This window comes from Lygodium microphyllum, chromosome 26 (genome assembly GCF_053477565.2).
Source record: "Lygodium microphyllum isolate KBCC chromosome 26, Lygodium_microphyllum_v1.1.10, whole genome shotgun sequence".
Lineage (NCBI taxonomy): Eukaryota > Viridiplantae > Streptophyta > Polypodiopsida > Schizaeales > Lygodiaceae > Lygodium > Lygodium microphyllum.
The window spans coordinates 128993643-129004218 of NC_141160.1; the positions used below are offsets into that span (position 1 = coordinate 128993643).

Consider the following 10576-nt stretch of genomic DNA (forward strand, 5'->3'; position numbering starts at 1 on the left):
GTAGCATTTCATGTACGAACTTTGGGTACTACTGCCATGTCTCCTTCAATAATGTATTTCCAAAAACCTTTAAACTTCAAGAAATTTGTCATCTTGAACTTCTATGCAAGATAATTGTTCTTATCAAGCTTCTCACTGACAAATTGGTTGAAGTTATCAAACATTTTTAGAAGATAGAAAACTTACCAAAAAAAAAAACTGCAAACAAGCTAATACCAGGTGCACCACAACTAAATATGTAGCCTTTTCACTGATTGCACAATAATAACCATAATCTACAGTATGTATACATATGCCTTCTATTCTTGCAACCTAGTAAAGGGGATTTTATTTTTGCGGGCTTTCATTTTCGTTCTTTTCTAATCAATCTCTTTTTTTCGAGCTTTTTCGTGCAACATATCCATTCTGCATATAAATAGTCTTACTTAAGGAGTACGACACGTTGCATTTACAATGACCACACATCAAGAAAACAAAACCAACGGAAAACTAGTAAAATATATTCGTGTCAAATAGTCGCAAGGTACACTCTTCCTAAAAACAAATCAAAGATCCCAATGCATGTAATCTCTTAGACAAAATCGGGCATAGTCACATGACGAAGTGTATAATAAACATATAAAAGTAGTAACAAAATGAAATGTCTAGAGTCTCTAGAAAAAAAAAACACACACTCTCTCAGCATGGTACCGGTCCACACACTATGGTGGACAAACACTCCCCATAGAGCACATCATCTATTTCTAGACACATGCAATGTCTCATCTTCTCTGCACTGGCCCGCGCCAAACCACCACACCCCGCAAACACATCCAAAACATAGTCGTAGTGTTTTGTAAATGTAGCTAGTAACCACCTAACCATATCACCAATCACATATCACCAATCAAGATATAGAATCTTTGCGGCCATGCAAGTAGAAACAATGAAAGTACCGTACAAGGTAACCTGAGAGCAAAAACATGCAAGACTACTTATCGAAAGAAAAGATGAGACCTCTCTTCTCCGCCTTTGACAATGACACCATCAACGTCCATGGGAAAGACACAATCATCCATCATGTAGCTACGATACGCTGGAAACAATCTCTCTAAAATCTTCTCCCCAGCCTCTCTGTCGTAGCAAGGCGCAACATGACCAGCACGATGCCAAAGACACATAGTAAGATCAAGTACCTATTCACGAGTGGAAATAGAATAAGTGATCCATGTTTTTATTTAAAGCATGTAACACAAACTTTATTTAGAACATACAACCATATGTTCAACGTATCCAACTTTGTTATCTTACCGCCTCTCTAGTAACGGGATGTTGATAAGCCTTGGAGTCACACATGAGTGTCCAAGTGCGGTGAAGCACAAGCCCCACACTTGCCGCATCCGTAATAAACTCACCTATATGCTCTGCTAAGCACATAGTGAGTAAGAATCCCTGGTTGGCCAAATACTCGCGAGCAAGGTCCATACAACCCATAACTAGACCCTTTGAGAACGTGTTCCACTTGGGAATAGTCATGCCCTCTACAAACAACATTGGCATTATGATATATGAGAAGTGAGTTTGATGTAAACCTTGTGTGATAGAAAGCATAACTTACCCAATGGGATGGGACCTAGAGCATCCACAAGCAAGCTCGTAGAAAAATCCGCAAATATCAATCGAGCCACCTCTTGACATGGAACTCCATCTTTGCTATAAAGATGCATCTTTTGTGTTGCAAAAAACTTGTTGATGCTATACACAAAACAACATAGTCATTAATGCAAAGTAAACGATGATGCAATGCTATATGCAACATGTAAATTGATGTTCTTGCAATATGTAGTTGTCATGTCTACCTATCAAGGGCAAATCTATCAATTTGGGTCACATCCACTAATAGAGCATCGACATATGTTTGATATTGGAACCCTGCAACAATTATTTCAAAGTAATTTATTTTTAATAATCATACACGACTATCTTCATGGGTGACCAATAAAGCACATGAATTTCAAGTTAATATAAGACTTCTCACCTACTAAACGGGTCATAGGTCGCCTCTCCCAATTCTCTCGACCAAGAGATGAATCTACAACAAAGGAGGTGGTGGGCGCCATAGAGGACTCTGGCACATTTTTTCTCCTTGGATTACCTTGAGTACCTTGGGTAGCACCTTTGGTAGCCTTGGTTGCTTGCTCCTCTACAGTGGTGGGTGCGGTAAGCGGTTCATGAGTATCAACTCCCTCCTTGAATCCTACATAGTATCATTCACCCTTAGATTCCCATGCATGAGCACAAAAACTATTGCTACAAAAGCGACGAGATGTTTACATAGATTGAAGTACTTACTCTCATGCAGATCTTTCTCTTGCTTAGGGATAACCCCCACAGGGTAATCCAGCCACCAAGGGCAAACACTTGCCTCCCATGCCGTCAATTTTCTCTCACGTAATGATGGAGAATACATAATGTTCTCGTCACGAACATCAATCCACTCTCTTGTGAATTGCGGAGCTGCATCCAGCCTCTTCTCTTCTACACATTGTAGTATCCACTTGCAACATTCTTGCCAATTACGCAAGCAAATGCATGCAATCTAATATGAAAATCAGACACACAATCTAATATGAAAATGCATGCTAACCTATAAATCACACGTTTGGCTGAAAACGTAAGCTCTGGCATCTTCTCTGCAACATCTGAAGATTTCACTCCATCCAAGAGGTGTACAAAAGCCTACACAAGTTTCACAAGCGCTTAACATTAGCACATATACATTTTAAGAAAGAACTTAAGAAAACAATATGAATGCACTGCATTGAGTCAACCTGCATGACATGATTCTTCATGTTAAGCTTAAAGAACTCCTCAAATGAATCTGGTAGCTGTGGATCTTCTACTTGTATCCTATCAATCTGAAGTAGTGCCTCCGAATGCAAGTGAGCGCAATATGTCTCTTTCTTCATGTAAACCCGAAAGAGCTTATAATCACCAAAATGCGGGTATTGGGGGTCTTTGGCCTTTGTGAGACTCATAAGATGCAACAATATTTTTTTCCTGTGATGCACAACAATATACGCAAATAGAAAGCATTGAAGAAAAAAGCATCACATACACACACCTTGCGTTATATATACAAATTACCTTTCCGCAGGGATTTTTGAGCTTGTGAGACAATACAGCTTGTCTCTTGTGATCTTGAGCATGCTTGCATCATCCCACTTTAGCCCAAATAACAACTTAAAGAACTCATCACCATTTTGGGGATTAGCAATGGATAGGTATTTGTAACCCCTATCCTTAAGGCGCTGCTCTTCCACCCTTGTAGCCTTCTCCAAACGTTTCTTCCTCTCTACCTCATCTAGACCAAGAGCCTCAAGCTTCGCAGTTTCTTTTGAGATGAAGACATGAAATTCATCCTATCATTCCAAAAAAAAAACTAAATTAGAGATAGAAAAGCACATCTCATACAAGTGAGCCATAGAAAGAAAATCACCTTCCATACAAGCTGAGATATTAAACCACAAGGAGAGTTATACCATGGAGCAACACCATGATAATACCTTGCATCTATACTCATCTCAACCTCAGCCCACTTCCTCATGGCCGGACTCAATCTATCTAGAATGGAGTCTTTGTTTGCAATACCAAACTTTTGAAACATATACACCTCATGCACAATATTTGGAGTAACACGAGCTCTGGAAATACTATTGAAAACAAACAAAAGCATAATATGAGAATGTAAGTGTAACATATTACAAAGAGGAGCATAGTTAAAGGAAGAAGACTTACGCGTTGGTGGTGTCTAGTGCGAGTAGTAGCTCTGCTTCCTTTGCCTTTGGCACCTCAATAAATTGGCACCGTACACTAACATGGTAGTGAGCACAGTCGGAGTACTCTGTAATTGAAAACCAACAAACATAAGAATGGGATACAAACATTCAATACTTGCATGTATAGTGGACAACTTACTTTCTTTGATGCGTTTCCACCACGTTTTAAGCCTGTGGTTTCCATCCCAAACCAAGAACTTTTTACCCTTAAGGTCTTGCCACTCTCTTCCAAGAGCCCTCTCAAAATCCTCATTTCTTTGACGCCATATTGGACCCCATTCATCTAGATTGCTGGCTGTCACAGACATGGTCTCCCCTCTCGGACCTTCAACTGACACAAGGAAGTGTCCCATAGTCTTAAGATAACCAGTGTAATCAAAGGAAGGAATCAACCACTGGGCATCATCTGTAGCAAATCTAACTGCCTCATGAGCCACTAATCTGCAAAGAGGCACAAGAGGAGGCATCGTCCTCTTTTTTATATAAAATTGACTCAGCACATCCTTCATCAGTCCTAGAGAGACTTGCTTGCCTAAGTTCCTTGAGTGCTTCTTTTCTTTTTCATCATCATTCTCCCCTTGATCACTATCACCACTCACCTCTTCTTTGTCATCTAGACTATCATGCTACACATTAGTCTCTGTAGGAGCATATATTAATAAGTAACAATAAAAAACAATAGCATTAAACCAATCATATATAATACATAACACTGAACAAAGAGTCATATGTAAATGAAATGGACACATAAGTGACTACCTGTGTGCTTCGCAACCCCGTCAATTGTATTGGAGTCCCCATCCACTTGTGCTTCGTCATCAATGTAGACACATCTTTTTGGACCACATCCTTTCTTTGTTGAAGGAGTGTCCACTGATCTCAAGCGCGATGATGCTTCTTGCTCTAAGATCCACCCAGGAACACATCCTGAACGTAGCTTCATACAGACTTCACGGCTACTATGAGGTCACACACATTTCTTTCTCTTTCTAAGCACTCTTTTAGGTGCCATAACTTTCTCTACACACTTGCAAATAGATACACAATCAACCTCTTTAAGATTAACAACACAATCAATCTCTTTAAGATTAATAACACAATCAACCTCTTTAAGCCATGGGACGAAGCCACACGCTTGTGCATAAGCCCACGCATCGTCCGCGCGGACGCGGACGATTGGGGGGCTTCAATCTCTTACCTTGGAGGCACGGACTCAACGGTTGCGCGGACGCGAGCATAAGGGAGAGAAAGAGAGTTCTCACAAAGCATACGGGACGAAGCCACACGCTTGTAGCCACGGGACGAAGCATAAGCCCACCCAACGGTTGCGCGGACGCGAGCATAAGCCCACCCATCGTCCGCACGGACGCGGACGATTGGGGGGACTTCAATCTCTTACCTTGGAGGCCCGTTGGACTCAACGGTTGCGCGGACGCGAGCATAAGGGAGAGAAAGAGAGTTCTCTGTGCATACGGGACGAAGCCACACGCTTGTAGCCATGGGACGAAGCATAAGCCACGGGATGAAGCATAAGCCCACCCATCGTCTGCGTGGACGCTGACGATTGGGGGGCTTCAATTTCTTACCTTGGAGGCCGCACGAAGCTGTACGAAGCCGCTTGGAGCTGCACGAAGCCGCTTGGAGTTGCACGAAGCCGCTTGGAGCTGCACACGCAGGAGTTGTGTGTCGCGCAGGAGTTGTGTGTCGCGAGAGAGAGAGATGGAGAGAGGGAGAGAAGGGAGAAGGGAGAAAGAGAGAAGGGAGAAAGAGAAGGGAGAAGGGAGAAAGAGAAGGGAGACAGAGAAGGGAGAAGGGAGAAGGGAGAAAGAGAAGGGAGAAAGAGAGAAGGGAGAAAGAGAAAGAGAAGGGAGAAGGGAGAAAGAGAGAAGGGAGAAAGAAAAGGGAGAAAGAGAGAAGGGAGAGAGAGAGAGAGGGAAAGAAGAGAGAGAGAGAGAGAGCAAAGAGAGGAGAGAGTTGAGGAAGAGAGTTTCGCCATACTTAATAACCCTAATAAAGAAGTTAGTCGTTAAATAATTAAATAATTAGGTAATTACGTAATTAGGTAATTAGTTAGCCGTTAAATAATTAAATAATTAATACAACATAAATAAATTTTAAAAATATTAATTTAATCTAATTTACAACATTATTTTGACAAAATCATGGGGCGAGAGCTCTTAATTATGAGTGCATAAAGGTGAAGGATGGTGGGTGGTTGAGTCGTAAATTTTTCTTTTGATTTCTGATGATTATGCTTATTTGTTATTACTCTTAAATGTTGATGAATGACAGTGGCTTTTAAATTTTGATGAGTGTGCATATTCATTATTTAGTCATCTCTGCTTGTAGTGACGGTTGCTATAGCTTCGAGGTTATTCTAACCCTCTTGTAACTTCCTCCATGCCTCCCTTTTTTCTCTACACAGTCATCCGACGGTGAACTGTTGCCTTCTCTTCATCAAATACATACTGTGAGCTATATTCAGAGTTTTCTTCTCTTCATCAAATAGTAACCCACCAGAGGGCACAACATGTTGAGTTTTGCTATTTTGACATGGAGACTAGCCAGTGATTGCTTAGAGCACAGGGTTTCATTAAGAAATGGAGAGATTCTTTTGAGTGAGTACTACCTACAGAATCTATTGCCTCCAACACAAAAATTCCAAGGGTTGCAAGCTGTCATAGAGAATGATGGTGGAGCAAACAACGTCACTGTGTCTCCAAGATGGGATCATCAAGGGCATGCACACTATCTGATTGATAGTACATTATTAGCCACCTACTCTATCATGCACTCAAATGACTATGTGTGCATCTCTAACATTATTGAGTCAATAGAAGATGAGATTGACAACTACATTGATTGTACTCCTGGTTGTAGCAAATCAACTCCAATGTGTCTTGACGTACCCTCAGATAACAAGAAGGATGTTGATGACACAAATGTCGAGGAGGACCTATGTGTGGGCATCCAAAGCGAGGACTTATCTTCCTATGATAACTCCATTGCAGCCTTCATTGAGGAGAAAGCTAGAACGGGTAGATTGAAAAAATTACTAGCGCTCTGTGGACCTCCACGAAGGGTGGATGAGCTCCCAATTGAGTATAATGGCACAATTGGTTTTGAGCTTCCAGCCACACATAGCAAGAAACAAATGATGGGTATGGAACAAAAATATGATGGTCACCTGTGGTCGCGGCCCTCACAAACAAATATGGCAATTGAGTGCACTGTGCGCTTGAGCTATTGTCTTGGAAGTCTTCAATGTCTCAGGATCACTTGTCCTTACTACATAATAGAGGAAAAATACAATGATGTTTTTTTCGATGGTCACTTGGATAGAACCGTGAGCATGGGTTATCCTGCAAGTGAGGGAAACTCCAAGATAACATGTCACTATTGTCAAAATGTTGCTACTTGTGCAGCCATTTGCAAATGCATGATCTATTATGTGTTGCCACTGGATCCTACAATGACACGTTTGGTGATCCATGTTGGGGAGCATGCTCACAGTGTTCAACATGGCACAAAGAGGGCAACCCTTGACAAGGTGTGGAGGCTTGTGAGAACGGTCCTAAAGATCGAAAAGGGAGGCCCACGAAAAATACAGATGCTAGTCGCTCGGCAGATGTTGTTTGAATCTTTAACAAAAGAAGATGAGTCGGAGGCGACTGAGGTGGACCTTAATCATTTTCTAGAAGAAATGATGCCACTTGTGCAGAATAAAGGGTAAGCTTGTGCATTATTATTTTCTGCTTACAATGTATGTCCTGCATTTGAAATAACCCTCTAATAAACACATAGGTTCAAAGGCATTGTTTCACAAGAGAGAGCCAAACAAGGTCAGGTGGTTGGTGATGGGTATGACAACATACTTCTTTTGCAAAAACGTTGTGTCTTCCCATTTTTCCATGGAAGTAGATTTCCGGGACAAGGTGATGCCAAGGAGAAGTGCTACTTGTTTAAAATGTCCACCAAGGGACCAGCATCAGGGGTGGACTTAGTGAATCGTATGAGGCAAATAGGGACTGGAGATTTACAACGTGCATGGGTGCGCTTTGATCATACCCATAGGATTGATGGGTGGGCAACTATGTCTTGTTCAGTTTATGATCATGGGTATGTGGCAACATAATTAAAGCTTTTATTGAAATTAAATTGTTGTTAATGAACACTATACTAATGTATCAATCATGAACTAGCATGAGAGCATTACATGTAATTACAATATGTGAATTTAAAGAGGAGGACGAAGAGTCTCAAATCCTGTTTTGGAGAAATTTGAATTTTGTCATGGTTCAATGTGGCCATGATCCACCTGACTTTGCTGGAGTTATGTCCGATGAGGCAAGTGCAAATTGGATGGCAATAAGGGCTGTGTACAATGGAGGGCCTCATAACATAATGGAAGGGAGGGAGCGTTCTTGTCTTTTTCATTGGGAGCAAAGTTTGCAAAAGCATACCAAGAAATTAGTCACTGTGGATAAACAAATGCACCACATTGAATTGTGTGAAGCATGGAGGCTAGCAACGACAACTCAACTAGCCTCACTTCAGGCCTCTGCTATCCGAGATTGGTGGGCATGAAATGTAAACAAGGAACACATCAAGGCTTTGGATAGGTGGTTGAAATGGTGGGAGCAAAGAATTGCCCACCACTGGGGAGGAATTGAATCTCATGTAAGTGTGACATTTTTTCCAGCTCATTAAGATTTGTTGCACAATGTAGCAATGGGGAGAGCTACTGATTCTATTTTTGGATTTGACTCCGCAGGCTAACAAAAGTCCTTGGGAACATGCTCAAATTCCAAGCATAAACTTATCAGAAAGTGTCCATGCTAGTTGGTTAGCAGGTGAGGGTGGAAAATGAAAGATATCACTTTATGATGCATGTGTTAGTGATGTTTTGAATGCATATATTCAATGTGCAAAGAGGTTGGGCTATACCACAGGGAGGTTTATTGGATCTGGGCCTTCTATGGAGTCTTTGTTGGCTAGTGCCAGCAAAAGGGAATCCCCAAATCCCACCTCTGTTGCACGTGCGTTGCAAGGTGTTGTAGCTGGAAGTCCTTTGTACGAGGAGCCTATAATGCAAGGTGATAGGGAGACTATGCAAAGAAAAAAGAAGGGAGGTGGAGCAACTGTAAGTTCTCATAGATCGGGATACGCGATGGAGTCAAGGCAAAGGAAAATCAGGGGCAGGCCGCGGAGTATACAGTTTGATGATGGAAAGATGGAAGAGATATGTATCCAAGAGGATGAGAAGATACCAATCAAGCCCTTTGCAAGTGGAGTAAGTGCACCAAATGCGGAAACGTCAACCCACGTAGAAGAGGTAGAAGTGGCATAGGAGGAGTGGGCTTTACGAAGGACACCACCTAACTGTGTGAGAAAGTGTTTTGGTATGGAGGGTAGAAAGAATTGCAGCAGCAAATTACAGAGTCGGCAAGTGGGGTTAGTCGCACCATGCTTTTGGTCTGAGAGAGCCTATAAGAACAAGGCCATTGCACAATGGATATGGTTCTGTAATCATGATGTCAAGCATAAAAACGTTGTGCAGAAACAAGTGATAGCATCACCAATTGTTCCATCTTTGTGGCTAGTTGATATAGGAACAAATATATCGAAGGAAGAGTGTAGCAGCCTAAGACAGGCTGGTTTCAAGTTTGCTTGCTTTACAGCACCACCAAGGAACGAGAAGAGCAAACCTCCTATTTCTACAGAATGTGGTTTAAGCGGGAGAAGACGCAAGTGGAGACATGGAATTTCCAAAGATGCACAAAAGAGAATAGAGGCAGCTGGTTGCATGGTTGTGACATTCTTGGAGGAGGTAGTGGAACTTGAGAGACAACATTCAGTATTTCGAGTCTTGACAGAGAGTTGTTATGATGTGCACATCAAAGAAGAGCCTAGGTGCACTTGTCCTGATTTTCAAAAAAGAGAATCTACCCAAAAGGCATTTCTTGCTTGCAAACATATGTATTATGTGTACATGCACATACTTGGCCTTCAACCCAAGGAGCACATGGTCATACATCAGCTTGCACTAACCCCCACTGACCTTGCCTTTGTGTTAGGGCAAACACGTAAGATATGCCCTGTTATGTAGGAAGCCCAACGTAAGCATGGCTCATTCATTGTTCTGGAGGACTCATCATCATGCACTTCATTAGGGTGTGACATGTCCTTTTTGTTACATGAAGATCTTGGAACCTTTCTAGATATTGTACTCCTTTTGGGTAATGCAAAACTTTGGAATGTTATTATTTGTTGTGATTATTCAACATCATTGCTCCCTTTATTGTGAATGGTTTAGTATTCTCCTTGGGAGCTCCCAAGTGATGATGCATGCATGATGCGCAATATATGTTTATGTTAAAGAATAGCAGTAGTGCATGACATGTCATTTGTAGAAAGCATCCAAGGTTGTTTCAAAAAGCTCTAAAAATCAATTTCAATTGCAAAAGCACAAAATCAAAAGCTCGCAAAAATAACACACTTCCTAGTAAACATCCAAAACCTTATAGATTTGAAATCTATAAGGTGTGCACCTATAAATGACCAACATAGCTAAAACTATAGTATATCACAAAATTATTGTCGGACCATGTGCAGAGTTAGAACGGAGATTGAAATGACCTCGAATGCAAAAAATTATAGTGGGAAAGTCCTAAGGGACTATTTAAAGTATATACACTATTCTTCCTACTCTCACTAGGTTTCATGGAAATTAGAGATTGTAGCCGTGCCATCCTCAA

General features: G+C 41.4%; 1 pseudogene; it reads right to left on the reverse strand.

Moving 5' to 3' along the window:
• Window positions 1-678: 678 nt before the first annotated feature.
• Window positions 679-1515, reverse strand: LOC148013793 (uncharacterized; annotated as a pseudogene).
• Between the last annotated feature and the right edge of the window lie 9061 nt (window positions 1516-10576).